Genomic DNA, 14,754 nt, shown 5'->3' with positions numbered 1-14,754 from the left:
TATTATGCTAAATCCTTTTGAGCCTTTTCTCCTTTACCAGCTGGGGAGAGCAGGTGGGGAGTGGGGCCTGCCGGCTGGAGGGAGCCCTGGGGGCTGCTCCAGCTCCCCCTGACTGCCCTCCACGGTGCCTGGTCCTTGGAGTTAGGAGCTCTTAGCCCTGCCCCCTGAGTCATACAGAGCCTTGGTTTTCTTATCTAAAGAGTGGGGTGATAGTGCTCTCTCTTCCAAAGGTTTCATGAGAATGAGGCAGTCCTTAACAAATGCTGACATAGGACACAGAGTTGCTGCTGGGCCCCCTCTCTGCCCCTGCTCTTCCCATCTCACCCAGTGAGATTTGCTTTCCCTTCAGACCCTCTTCTGCTTTTTCCTGGCCGCCTTGGAACCCGTGGTTCTGCCTTGCTCTGGATTCTCCTTCCTGACCCTTGAAGGCAGTGCTGGTGGTGAGGGGTAGGGACTAGGGTGAGGAAGGCATGAGGGCCAAGTGAGACTAAGGTTTTTAGTGTTTCACTGGCCTTTTTTTTTTTCGATGCACAAAAGCTTTTATTTTTTTTTGAGCAACATTGTGGTTACTAGATTACCCCCATTATGAAGTCCCCACCACATACCCCATTACAGTCACTGTCCATCAGCTTAGTAAGATGCTATAGAGTCACTACTTGTCTTCTCTGTGCTATAATGCCTTCCCCATGCCCCCCCCATCCCCGTGTTATGTGTGCTAACTGTAATGCTCCTTATTCCCCTTCTCCCTCCCTTCCCACCCACCCTCCCCAGTCCCTTTCCCTCTGGTAACTGTTAGTCCATTCTTGGGTTCTGTGAGTCTGCTGCTGTTTTGTTCCTTCAGTGTTTTCTTTGTTCTTATACTCCACAGATGAGTGAAATCATTTGGTACTTGTCTTTCTCTGCCTAGCTTATTTCACTGAGCATAATACCCTCTAGCTCCATCCATGTTGTTGCAAATGGTAGGATTTGTTTTCTTCTTATGGCTGAATAATATTCCATTGTGTATATGTACCACATCTTCTTTATCCATTCATCTACTGATGGACACCTAGGTTGCTTCCATTTCTTGGCTATTGTAAATAGTGCTGTGATAAACAAAAGGGTGCATATGTCTTTTTCAAACTGGGCTCCTGCATTCTTCCTAGGAGTGAAATTCCTGTGTCAATTCCCAGGAGTGGAATCCCTGTGTCAAATGATATTTCTATTTTTAGTTTTTTGAGGAACCTCCATACTGCTTTCCACAATGGTTGAACTAGTTTACATTCTTACCAGTAGTGTAGGAGGGTTCCTCTTTCTCCACATCCTTGCCAACATTTGTTGTTCCTAATCTTTTTTGTTGGCCATCCTTACTGGTGTGAGGTGGTATCTCATTGTGGTTTCAATTTGCATTTCCCTGATAATTAGCAATGTGGAGCATCTTTTCATGTGCCTGTTGGCCATCTGAATTTCTTCTTTGGAGAAGTGTCTGCTCAGATCCTTCACCCATTTTTTAATAGGGTTATTTGCTTTTTGGGTGTTGAGGCATATGAGTTCTTTATTTATTTTGGATGTTAACCCCTTATCAGATATGTCACTTACAAATATATTCTCCCATACTGTAGGATGCCTTTGTGTTCTTCTGATGGTGTCCTTTGCTGTATAGAAGCTTTTTAGCATGATGTAGTCCCATGTTCATTTTTTATTTTGTTTCCTTGCCCGAGGAGATGTGTTCAGGAAAAAGTTGCTCATGTTTATATTCAAGAGATTTTTGCCTATGTTATCTTCTAAGAGTTTTATGGTTTCGTGACTTAACATTCAGGTCTTTGATCCATTTTGAGTTTACTTTTGTATATGGGGTTAGACAATAATCCAGTTTTATTCTCTGGCATGTAGCTGTCCAGTTTTGTCAACACCAGCTGTGGAAGAGGCTGCTGTCATTTCTCCATTTTATATCCGTGGCTCCTTTATCATATATTAATTGACCATATATGCTTGGGTTTATATCTGGGCTCTCTAGTCTGTTCCATTGGTCTATGGGTCTGTTTTTGTGCTGGGACCAAACTGTCAGAGCTTGAAGTCAGGGAGCATAACCCCCCCGACCCCTCTGGCTTTATTCTTCCTTCTCAGGATTGCTTTGGCTGTTCAGGGTCTTTTGTGGTTTCATATGGATTTTAGAACTATTTTCTCTAGTTCATTGAAGAATGCTGTTGGTATTTTGATAGGGATTGCATTGAATCTGTAGATTGCTTTAGGCAGGATGGCCATTTTGACAATATTAATTCTTCCTATCCATGAGCACAGAATGTGTTTCCATTTGTTGGTATCTTCTTTAATTTCTCTTATGAATGTCTTGTAGTTTCCAGAGTATAGGTCTTTCACTTCCTCAGTTAGGTTCACTCCTGGGTATTTTATTTTCACTGGTCTTTTTAAAAAAATTGTGGCAAAATTCACAGAACAACCATTTAAAAATGTCCAATTCAGTGGCATTTATTATATTCACAATGTTGTACAGCCTCTACCTTTCTTTAGTTTCAAAACTTTTTCATCATCCCAGAGAAACACCTGTACCTATTAAATATCACCTCATATTCCCTCCCTTCACCATCCCCTGGCAACCGCTAATCAGCCTTTCCTCCCTATGGATTTGTCTAGTCTAGTCATTTCATATATAAAGAATCATACAATATGTGTGACCTTTTGTGTCTGTTTTACTCAATATAATATTTTCAAAGTTTATTCAAGTTGTAGCATGAATCAGTACTTAATCTCTTTTTATGGCCAAATAATATTCCATTGTATTCTATACCACTATTTGTTTATCCATCCATTCATTGATGCACATTTGAGTTGTTTCCACCTTTTGTCTATTGTGGGTAGAGCTGTTTTGGATTTCTGTGAACAAGTATCTTCTTGAGTACGTATTTTCAGAATTTCTGGGTCATATGATAACTCTATGTTTAACTTAAAAAATGTTTTTTATTGAAATATAGTTGATATACAATATTATATTGGTTTCAAATGTACAAAATAGTGATTTGAGAATTATACACATTATGAAATGATCACCATGGTAAGTGTAGTTACCATCTGTCACTATACAAAGATATTATAATATTATTGGCTATATTCCCTATGCTGTACTTCCATCCCTGTGACTAATTTATTTCATAAGTTGAAGTTTGTATCTCTTAATTCCCTTCACCTATTTCACCCATTCTCCTTCCATGTAACCAACATGTCTATGAGTCTATTTCTGTTTTGTTTGTTTTGATTTTAGATTCCACATATAAGTGAAATCATATGGTATTTGTCTTTGTCTCACTTATTAGACTTAGCATAATACCCTCTAGGTCCATCCATGCTGTCCCAAATGACAAGATTTCATTCTTTTTTATGGCTGAGTAATATTCTATTATATACACATACCAAGCTTCTTTATCCATTCATCTATTAATGTACATTTAGGTTGCTGCCATATCTTGGCTATTATAAATCATGCTACAATAAAAGTGGTGTTTTGATATTTCGAAATTTGAAGCATATCTTTTCTAATTGTTTAATTTTTGAGAAACTGCTAAACTATTTTTCCATAGTGGCTGACCTCCCTTTAGTTTTAAGATTATTATTCTGAGTGCAAAGATAATTTGCCACCATAGAACATTTAGAAATTATTTATTGAGCAATTTTGTTAAGTTTTAAAGTAATTTTAAAAATTATATTACAAATCATGCTTATTGTAACAATTTAAATAAATTTCTGGAAGAAAGAAGTTTCTTTTATCTGTCCCCCCACCACATCTTACTCCTTTCCCTGTGGCTGACCAGTGTTAACCCTTTGGTCTGTATCTTTCCAAACATTTTCCAGGCATTTATATAGTTTTTGAATTTTTTTACATAAACATGTAATATTACCCATATTATCTTGCTCTGAAATCTTTCTGTCCATTTCTTGTGAATTTCGATTGTTCCGCTGACTGTCTTGGAGACTGAACTTGTCATGTTTAAAAGAAGTCTGGGCCTCAGGTATGGACAAGGTTGTCCTTGGGTGGCTGGATAATGAATATATTGTAATTTCCCTTTTGTTATCTGCATTTACGCATTAAAAAATGAATATGAATTTCTTATTAGAAAAAAAATAGTAAATTTACCATGGGGGAGGGGTTGGGATGGGTGGGTGAAAAAAGTGTAGGGAAGAATTAAAGGCCTGAAGGCCCAGTGCACAGCTTGTACCTTAATTTAGCCCTTACTTCATTCCTCCTTGTTGCATAATGAGTTGTTTATGTGTTTGCCTCCCTTGAGGGCGGACAGCGGCTTATTCATCTGCCTCCCCGCCTTCTCCTGCAAGGGCATGCCGGGTAGACAGTAGGTTTGCTCCACTGACAAGCACCCCCTCCACAATTGTGGCTGAGGCTGCAGAGGAAAGGGTGGGTTCCCAAGACCCTGCTGTGCCCTTAGTTCAGGTTCACAAAAGGATGTGCAACTTCTTGGGGGCCAGGCCCCGGGCAGTCACGCTCCCTGCGGGGGCATCTGGGCCAGCCTCCGTGGGAAGCTGGTGTACAGGGCCAGTTGTTTATGGTGGCCCCAGCCAGGGTGCCTGTGGCAGGCAGCACCCAGCTGAGGAAGTAATTAGAGTGCTGCCAGGAGCAGGAAGCAGGGAGAGACTTAGGGACTCCAGCTCCCTTTCCAGAGAGATATAAATAGCCAGTCTGTTGGAGGTGGAGAGCAGACCACACAGGAATGGAGGTGGGAGCAGCCAGCGCCTGAGGGTACAGGGGTGTGAGCTGTCTTCTTGGGCCTGTCTGTCTGTCTGGTTCAGGAAGGTGCAGTGGGAGTAGCCCTGGCCAGGAAGGGGCAGAGGGTCTATGCTGGGAGGATGCCCTCCTTTTCCTGCTTGGCGTCCCCACAAGGTTAGCCTGCCAGGGTGCATGTTCCTGCTTGGGGCTCAGACCACTAGTGAGAGCATCATGACAGTCCCCCAGACACTTGCTGGTCCCTGCTTCCTGCCTCAACCTTTCCATGAGGAGCTATTAAGGGTCAGGGTGGGATTCCAGAGCTCAGGAATACTTACAGCATTTCCCAGGGAACAGTCTCTGCTGGCAATGGGCAGTTTTGTGCCTGACTCACCTGAAAACACTGTATAAATAACCCAGAGGAGGATGTGAGCTGTCGGTCCCTGTAGCCCCCATACTCTGTGTGTGGGTGGCAGGCACAGAGGGCCCCAGGGCTTCCTACACATCAGGGAGCGGTCTGATCAGGAGCCAGGGCCAGGGATGCTGGGAGGGTTGCCAAATTCCAGTGACTGGTATTGCAGCAATTCTGGGGTCCCAAGGAGTCCTTGTGTCAGCTACACTGTTGTCAGCACCCCCAACTCATGTGGGCTGCATTGGGGGTTTCTGGCTGGGCAAACTGAGCCAGTTTGGATGAGTGACCTGGGATGAGTCACTTTCTTTCTCTGGGTCTTGGAAAACTGGTCCTGAGGGTAAGATGGGAGGGTTGAACTAGATGAGTGCCAAGGTTCTGTCCAGCGGCTTCATTTTTTGATCCTGTGTCTGGCACACTGTAAGTGGGTTGGCTGGCCAGACAATCACACAGTCACAAGGTGGGGTGTGGGGGGCAGGAGGAGGAGCAGTGACCCACATCTGCTGCCCCGTGTGCTGGACTGGGAGCCTCCAGGCCAAGGACAGCAACTGGGAGGCCAGAGGTCCGAATGGTGTGCTTAGGTAGGACCTGATCATTGTTCCTGAGGAAGAAGAGACGTTTGACTTGTATTGCCCCAGAAGGCTGACTAGACCTGGGAAGCTAGCATGGCCCATGATCTTACTGCTAAACATTTGTGACTTGTCAGATAGTGAGACCCGTGTTCTTCAGTGGATGTAAGGATGTGGAGGAAGGGATCTCTTCACTGAGTCAGTAGTTCCCAGCGTGGCCGGGAGTCTGTTAATGATGCCTACTGAGGGGACTCCTTGGGGAGTCCTTGAGCCACATGGCCACCCTGGAGCCTGTGATTCTGTTTCTGTGGGGCTGAGCATAACCCAGCTTCCCTGCCCTAAATGCAGCACACCATTTAGGTTTCAAGTATGTGCAGCCCCTGGCAATAGTGACAGTAGATGAAGATCAGAAAACCACCCCAGGAGCCAGGAATATGCAGCTTCATCAGCTGAGTTGGTAGCCACCACAGAACCCAGACAAATGACTTCCTTGTTGAGTACTGAGGAAATAGATGTCAGGCACTAGGCCTTTTGGGATTATGTGCTGAAAGCGTTTTGGTATGTTTTGTGGGAAGCCTCAGAGCCAGAGGGCCTTCAGCAAGACACTCTGCTCTGTCAGCAAGTCCAGTTCAAACTCAGCCATGCATGAGCAGAAGCCTGGTGCAATAGGAAGAGCCTGGCCATAGGCAAATCTACAGCCTGGATCAGACTCCCTACTCCTCCTCAATTGCTGTGTGACTTTGAGCTAGTCCCTTGCCCTCCCTGGGCCTCTCATTTGGAAAGTGAGAGAGTTGGACTTTCAAGTCCTCCCCGCCCTGACATGTTACAATACCTCAGAAGACCAGAAGCCAGGATATTTGTCTAGTTTCTGCTCTCAAACTTTGTTCCAACCTGTTTTGTTGCTGTGGAATCTCTCCTCCTCCTTACTTCCAAAGGAGTCCTGCCCCCCTCCTTTTTAATTTCCCAATATCTGCTGAATGTACAGCTGGCTTGGCCAATTAGGAAGGAAGGCCTTGTGGCAATGGAGCCAGGATAATTGGAGGAGAGGGATGGAGTGAGCATGTGGACATAATCAGGCAGTGGGAACATGCCAGGAAGCCACGCATGGCAGGGCTCCAAGGTGAGCCTGGAACCAGAAGGGGGTTCTGGGTGAATCACTGAAAAAGTCCCCAAAGGGTATGAGGACTTCTGAGAGCATGGTGGACAAGTGTTAATGTCTAGGACACTTCTGGAGACAGACCTGGGTTAGGGATAGGGGTGGGCAAGGAGCACTAATCCCATGCCTAGGGCCAAGCGTGGCGTTTGCACTAGTTCCAACTCTAATAAAACCCATGCAAGAGGATCTGCCCTAGTTTACGGATGATAATAACAAGGCCCTGGTTAAATATGTTCTCACAGCCACACAGCTCATGAGAGGCAGAACAGGATCGGCTGATTCTAAAGCACACAGGGCTCCCTCTCCACTGTGTACCTCTGCTTCTGTGATAAGGATCATTCTCCTAAAGTGTGATGGCAGCCATCACCCAAGGTTCTGCATGTATCTGACCCAGGTCAGGGGTATGTGTGTCTAAATGAACGTGTGTGAAGAAAATGTGATTTAGAATAAAATTACACTGGAGAAAGTTGAAATATCCTAGGAGAACCCAGTATGTGCCTGCAGGATTCGAACCTGGTTGCAGAACTGTTGGGGAAATGGAGGCAGAGAAGCCTTAGCCCCCAGCCTTGTGCTGTGTGGTGCTCGGGAGGCTAGCTGCAGGGTTGTTGCAAAGCCTTCAGTTCTGGGAGAAGGGCAAGAGCCACTGTGCTGGAGGCAATCAGGAGGCCTCCCTGGAGGCAGAGCTGGAGTCGGCTCTCCAGTGATGAGTGGGAGTCCACGTGGAGGTTAGGAGCGGGAGAAGACCAGGCAGCTAGGACAGTGTCTGAAGAAAGCTCAGAGGCCTGAAAGGATGTTCGGAGTGGCTCCATGTGGCTGGAGGACGGGGCTGGGTAAGAAGTCAGGGTATGGGAGACAGGGCTGGACATGTGATGGGGCCAGATTGGAGAAGGGGTGTTTCACGTGCCTTTCTGACTTTGGCTAAGCCTCAGTTTCCTCAGCTCTAAAATGGGAAAAATAAGGCCCTCTCTCTGTCAACTTGTGAGATTTCACCTGGAGAATGAGAATGGAGTGGGTGGTGCTGGGCCTGGTGCAGGTGCTGTAATTGCTGGTTGGTGGTGATGATGATGGTGGTTAAGTATAATAATAACAGTTGGGCCTCCTGCTTCCCCTTTGGTCTTTTGTTAACACAGTGACAAGAGTGACTCTTAAAATGTGGCAGATCAAGTCCCTCCTCTGCTCACAAGCCTCAGGGGCTCCCAAAGCCGCAGTCCTCCAGCCCCTGCATGACGTGACCTCCCCCTGACCTTCCCCTGACCTCTCTCCCCACATGGCTGGTGCCTTCCCTCCCCATCACCCTGTTGCAGTCACGCTGGCCCTGTGCTATGTCTTGAACATGCCAGGCTATTCTTACCACAGGGCCTTTGCACATGCTATTTCTTTTTATTAGCCTCCTCCTCAGGAATCCATATGGCTCACTTCCTTTAGTGAGATCTTTGGCCAAGCTACCTAAAATTGCAAATTGCCTTCCCCAAGCCTTCACTCCCTACTCCTTTCCCTTCTTTATATACTTCTTCACATTTACTACCTTTTAACTTGCCATATATTTATATTATTTGTATTGCTTATTGCTTGTCACTCTGTTAGACTATAAGCCCCAAAGGCAGGGCTTTTTGTCTGTTTTGTGCCCTGCTGTATCCCCGGCACCTGGCTCAGAACTGGTGCTCAGTAACTGTTAATTTTATATTATTATCTCGGGAACACAGAGGGTAGGTTAGGTCAGCATCCCCCTGATTGGTGTGGTGGTCCATGACCTGGGCCTCCATGTTTGCCCTGCTACTTTGGAAAGGCATTTCCTCCCATCCCTCCTGTCTCTTCAATAGGAGACTAGGAGCTGCAGGCTTCTAGCTGACAGCCTGGTCCCTCTCTGCAGGCTTTCCTGCTTATTTCAAAACACAGCCCCCTCTGCTTGCTCTGGAGATCCTTCCCTGCCAGGAAATTCAGTAAGCTTGGGGGTGGTTGGCTGGCAGCCTGTGTACCATCTCATTTCAGAGGCAGTTCCCTGGTTCCCAGAGCAGCCCAGTGTCTGGGACCCCCAGAGCTCATGTGGTCTGATTTAGATCCTGGGAGCAGGGCCCCAGCTGCAGCCCTCTTCATTCAACAGGCCCCCATTCTGAGGCCTCTCCAAAGCTATGGTGTTTTGCATGAGCAGCACTAAATATGATGTTTGGAGCTGCAGCAGCCATCTTGCAACTATAAGGCAGTAAGTCTGAGGATGAGAAATCAGTATGCTTAAGATGTCATAGAGAAAGGATGGGAAAAGTCGGGGTTCTTGAGGACATTGCTGAGCCACTGAGCTAATCCTGGAATTGACACCTAAGAACAAGACTTCTTGTATGTTAATTAAATGTCTTTATTGCTCAAACCATGTTAGTAGGATAATATTTTTGCAGCCAAAACATCCTGAGTGATAGGGGTGACTTTGTGTGGACTTCTTTCTCTTGCTTCTGTTACTAGGTTCACTAGCTCCTTTTATAGTCTTCCAAACGGCACTCTCCATAAAGAGTTAGTAATGCAATTCCTGCCAATCCAGTTCCACTTGACCTTTCTGTAATGCCTCACACTGTTCATCCACATTCCCAGAGGACTTCGCCTCCTTGGGCCTCTGGGACATTCCAGAATCCTGGATCTCCAGCTGCTGTCCTTTTCTTCTTGCACTGACTCCTCACCATGAACTACCTGTGCTGAACACCTGGCACAGACTAGGAGCTGAATGTGGCTCTTTCCAGAGGTCATCTACAAAAATCTCATGACTTACGTATTATCATCCCCACATTATGGATGTGGAACCTAGACTCTGTGAAGTTAAGTAACTTACCTAAGGCCATCCAGTTAGTGACACAGCTGGGATTTGAACCGAGGTCCTTTTGACTTCAACTGCACCATCTTTCCCAAGGTTAGATAGTCTGTCCCTTTTTCGAAGCTCTGTTTACCTCTTTTCAAGGTCAAGTGACCCATTTTTTGGTGTCAACTAATCCTTTTATAGAGACCTCTGCAGTCTTAACATCTAGCCTTGCACTATTTCCTTAGTCCTAAAAAAAAAAAAAGAAACCACTGATGCTTCTCCTGTCCATTAATCTGGATGTGTAGAGTTACCTAATCTGCCTTTGTGATTTCTGACCGTCTTTCAGCCATGGATGGGTGGTCCTGCAATCTCTCTGCCTACCCCTCCCTTCTGCATCTCATGCTCAGTTAGAAGTAGCGGCTGTGGCAACTCTCCTTTTAAAATGGTCTTTGAGTCTGCCCCTTTGCCCTCATTCCTAGGCAGTGACCCCAGGCCTTGCCTCCCCTGCCACCAGCACCTGGTCTAGGGCAATACTTCTTTCCTCCCTGCTCTTCCCGCTCCAGCCGCTACCCCCTGATCTATGCCTGAGATGCTCCCAGATGACCCGTTCCAGTACACTGCTTTCCTTAAGTCCCTCACTGGTGTGGCTCCCTCAGAGGCTCCCCATTACCTTGCTTTAATGGCTCTTCCTTGTTTGGCTCCAGCCTGTTTCTCTGCAGAGCAGTACAAACTGGCAGGCCGTGGTCTGCTGTTTCAGAGAAACCTTCCTTTTCCTTAGGTTCCAGGTGCCCCTTTTATAATCCAGCCTATCCTCCTCTCAGTATCAAACACCTCATCTTTCAGAAACCACCTCTGGTCCCTTGGGCCAGAGGAGGACTCCAGCTGTGAGATCACTGGGATCTCTCCCTCTTCAGCTTTCCCATAACACTCACTGTCTCTGTGGGCTCCTGGGGTACCTGTCAGTTGCCCACTCTGTCATGGGGTCTAAGCTGGGTCTCCCAAACAAGACTATAAAGCCCTTTATGATTGAACCGTGCCTCTCTGCCTGAGGCTCAGTGGTTAGGAACTGAATGGAGACACTTCTTTTCCTGTAAGGCACCTCACCTTCCTGTACAGATACTGATTAATGTCCCAGGTACCATTTGGAGAACGGAGAATGTAGCTGAGGAGACAGAGTTCTTGCGCTCAAAGGGTTTGTGGTCCAATAGGGAAGACAGACAAATAAATTTTAGAAAGTGTGGTTGTTTTGTAGGGTAATCATAGGGGTCTAATCATAGGGGCACCTAACCATGGCTAAAGTGCCAGGGAAGCTTCCCCAAGGAAGTAAATTTTACTTTTTATTTTCTTTTTTACAAGTCTTCATAATTTATTATTAGACTCAACAAAGAATAACAATTGAATAAATATAATCAGATCAAACAAAAGGTAGGGAAAAAGAAAGTAAAAATGGTACCCAGGGAAGTGAATTTTAAATTGAGACCTGAAGAGATTTATCCAGATGAAGAGGGGAGAAAGAACATAGAGTATATATGAAGGCTCAGAAATGATACAGAGCATAGCATGTTTGAAAGACTGAAAATGAAAGTCCAATATGGCTGTGGCTGGTGTGGAGAGTGTGAGGTGAGAACGGGCTGGGAGGGACAGGAAGTGGCCAGATGGGCTGCACCCAGGACAAATAGGAGCCTAGGGTGTTGTGGCATTGGTGCAGAGAGGCTGCTACATTTTAGCTAAGGAAGCCTAGAGATTTAGGGAAATATCAGGGGGCCCAGAGGGAGGAATAGGTGACATGGAGGCAGGAAATGGTGAAATGGCTGGCAGAACTTGGAAGATTGTGGAAACATTCCAGTTGCTGGAACTTGCCCTGTGACCTGGCCAGTGGTCAGGAGTTCTAAAAGCTTTCTAGGAGTTTACCAGGCAAATCATGGTGAGATAAAAGCCTTGAGAGAGGTGTCTGTAAGGTACTGTGTTGGGAGTAGAATGATTCAAGAAAGGCTTCTTGGGACTGATGGGCTTTGAGATGCATCTGGAATGTAGGACTCACAGAACTGGGGTGTTGGGCTCAAAATTGTGTTCTCTCCTTCCCACCAGTGCCCAGTCCTTGGCTAATGGGCTCTGGTTCTGGGCCCATGGTAGCTAGTACCCTCGGAGGAAGCACCTCTACCTCTCTGTCCACAGCAGGAGCTGTCCTTTGGAGAGTGGGGTTGGCAAAGCCCCCTCCTCGACATTCATTTTGTACCCAGTCTTTACCAACCTAAGCAAATAGCTACTTTTCAAGGCATTGGACCAACTTGTCCAAACATACAAAGCCAATAAGTGGGTTAACTGAAGTCTTTATCCATTATAGCACCTCCCCCACTGTCCAGGAGGATTTTGTATCATCTATCAAATAAAGTTTTCATGTATACTCATTCCTCCCCATGGAACGAATCAGATGTAAAATAACTGGTTCTAACACTGTCTCAAAGAAACCCTGCTTCTTTCTCTCTCTTTTCAAGAAAATTTTGCTTTAATTAATTCAACAGATATTTGTTGAGCCAGACATAATGCCAGGCATTTGGGATACATCAGAGAACATAACAAAGATCCTTGCCTGAGCTTACAAGTTAGCAGGCAAGACCAGCAGAGGACATAATAAGTAAGTTATATTGTTTGCTAGAAAAAGTGATGAATGCTATAGAAAAAGAACAAGAAGAACCAAATGGAATCTCTATTCCCATGAGCCAACCTGCGCCAACCTGCCTTAGTGGGAAGGATGGAGGAGAATGAGCGGGAAGGAAGAGATTGGATGGGGCTTCTGTCTTTTGCTACAAGCTCTTGTCCCTGCTTGGAATTTTAAACTAATTGCATGTATTACTTTGATAAAAATAAAGATAAAGTTCAAAGAGTGCTGTAACTATATTGGGAGGTGAGGGTGGCAGTGTGAGCTAAGTTCTCTTCTGTCACTGCAGAAAACAGGACAAGTTTTCTAAAGTCAATAAATCAAGAAATAGAAATATAGGCATATCATTTAGTAATGTAAAGAAAACTACCATAAGAACTTATGGCAGAAACTGCTAAAGAGTGAAGAGTCATTTCTTCTAGGGAAGAAACAACTGAAGGTAGGAAGTTATAGGGAATAAGCAGGGGACTCTTGCCTTTATTATTTATTATGCCTGGGTTACTTTGATGAATTTAAAAAAAACATATTCTTCTGAGCCCTGGGGAGCCTATGGGCAGTATCTTGTGGACTACTGTAGGGAGAGGAGAGGTGGTTGAGTAGGTAAGCTCTGCCCCGGTTCATCCAAATCCACTTTCTTTTATTTGTTTTCTATGTCTGACTTTCATGCAAGATTTTGTTCGAACAAAGGGTTCTGCAGCTGAAATTGGTTTGAACTCCATGGTCCCTTTTGGCTCGCATAACTGATGATGCTTTTTAAGTACCTCTCTTACCCTTTATGCTCACACCTATTTACTTGCTCAGAGAATTTTCATCACTTAGAAGCTTTGCAGTGTCCTCCCAGTTGGCTATGGTTTGAAGTGATTGGTGAATTTGTGAGCAGTTTTTGTGCTATGGAAGTGAGACACTGTGTCAATCACTCTGTGATTGCTACTCCAGAGTGCCTCTGCAGCCCCTGCTAGAACAGGGGTCTTTTGGGTACTCTGCCTGGCTTCCAGCACAGTGGCTGTTGTAGCGACAAGTAAGCATTTTGGCTAATAGTCCCAGTATCTGCAGTTTCTCCTGTGGTAGCTGTGCATTCTTACAGAAACTTGCCTCCCACTCTACGTCCTCTAGGGAAGAGAGATAGAGGGAGAGAGTAGGACAGGGAGAGGGAGATGGAGAGACTATGAATGAAGTTAAGAAAGGGAGGCAACCCCCCATTAGCTTAGTCACGTCCTAGTGACTCCACTTCCAGACATGTGTCACGGTCTTCCTGCTCTGGTACTATTTTTAGGGCAGGTCCCCTCCATTCATGTTTCTGGGGCTTTTGCAGTCATTCCTGTTGCTGCTTGGCAGCTGCTTTCCTGAGTTTGAAGTTCCAGAGGTTCTGTGTTTCCAGGCACCTTTCATGATTTCTTGTCTTTGCACACCATATTCCTTCATGTGCTGTCTGGGACTGACACTAATCCTTGAAGTCCAAGTTCAAATGTCATGTAGTTTGTAAAACCTTTTCTGTACCCCAACTCTGAGGGGACTGTCTCCACCTCAGAACTTGTCACAGAGCCTAGTTTCACTTGATTATATTTTGGTGTCCTTGGCGAGTTGAGATCTCCAGCAAGGCATCTCCATAAATCTTTTTCTGTTTTCTTCTTGAAACAGGGAAGAGTCAGGTAACATCTAGAGAAAGGCTCCTTTACTTGGAGGGATCCTCTCAGGGGAGGGGGAATTATTACCACCATTTTATATATCAGAGAACCGAGGCTCACAAAAATTGAGACTTGATGATCACATAGTAAATAGCAGAGCCAGGGTTGAAACCCGTGTCATCTGACTCCAGGGATACTGTTTCCTACCACATGCTTCCTTGTAGTCCCCTCAGTGTGCTCTGAGATGATACCATTTAAGACCTTCGGACCACAGTTGCCCCTCAAACATTCATGCAGTTATTTTCTAGACCCAAATGCTGAGAATCTCCGTCTCTCCCCTGCTTTTTCTTCCTGAAATATGCTAGCTCTTTCCCTGTCTCCTCCACAGTCTGCAGGAGCTCCTTTCACTCTTATCTCTTTCCAGATACCATGATTTCCAAATCTTTCACTGGGCTTCTTTCTCTGGCTGTGGTCCTTTTTGGGAGACTTTCCAAGGCAGCTGCAGATTGGAGGGTCATAACAATGAATTAGTTAGTGGATCTTCTCTGATGTTATTTTGTGGGCACACTCATTAATTTACAACAAAACATCAAAGAGCTAGGCTTGTGCATTGGACTGGTCTGTCCTAAGGCAGCTGGAAATAATGATTAGTCCGATGAAATCCCAACATCTTCTCCTGCCTCATGAGTTAAAGTCCAAGTGTTTGAAGTGTGGGAACATCCCGTCCTGTAGCATCCCATTACACCCCGAGTCAGCACAGGATGAAACTCTCCCCACTCCAAATGTGGATCTTTTTCCATGGCCTTCACGTTGATGCCTCTGAGCCTTTAGGTCTGTCAACATTGT

The 14,754-nt window shown here is 45.5% G+C and overlaps 1 protein-coding gene across 8 annotated transcripts in view; it reads left to right on the top strand.

The window, feature by feature from the left end:
- The window catches only part of ZFYVE27 (zinc finger FYVE-type containing 27), a 108,119-nt gene that overhangs the window by 87,332 nt on the left and 6,033 nt on the right, over positions 1-14,754 (top strand). The window lies entirely within an intron of this gene.

This window comes from Manis javanica, chromosome 7 (assembly GCF_040802235.1).
Source record: "Manis javanica isolate MJ-LG chromosome 7, MJ_LKY, whole genome shotgun sequence".
Classification (NCBI taxonomy): domain Eukaryota; kingdom Metazoa; phylum Chordata; class Mammalia; order Pholidota; family Manidae; genus Manis; species Manis javanica.
This window is presented reverse-complemented; position numbering and strand designations above follow the sequence as displayed.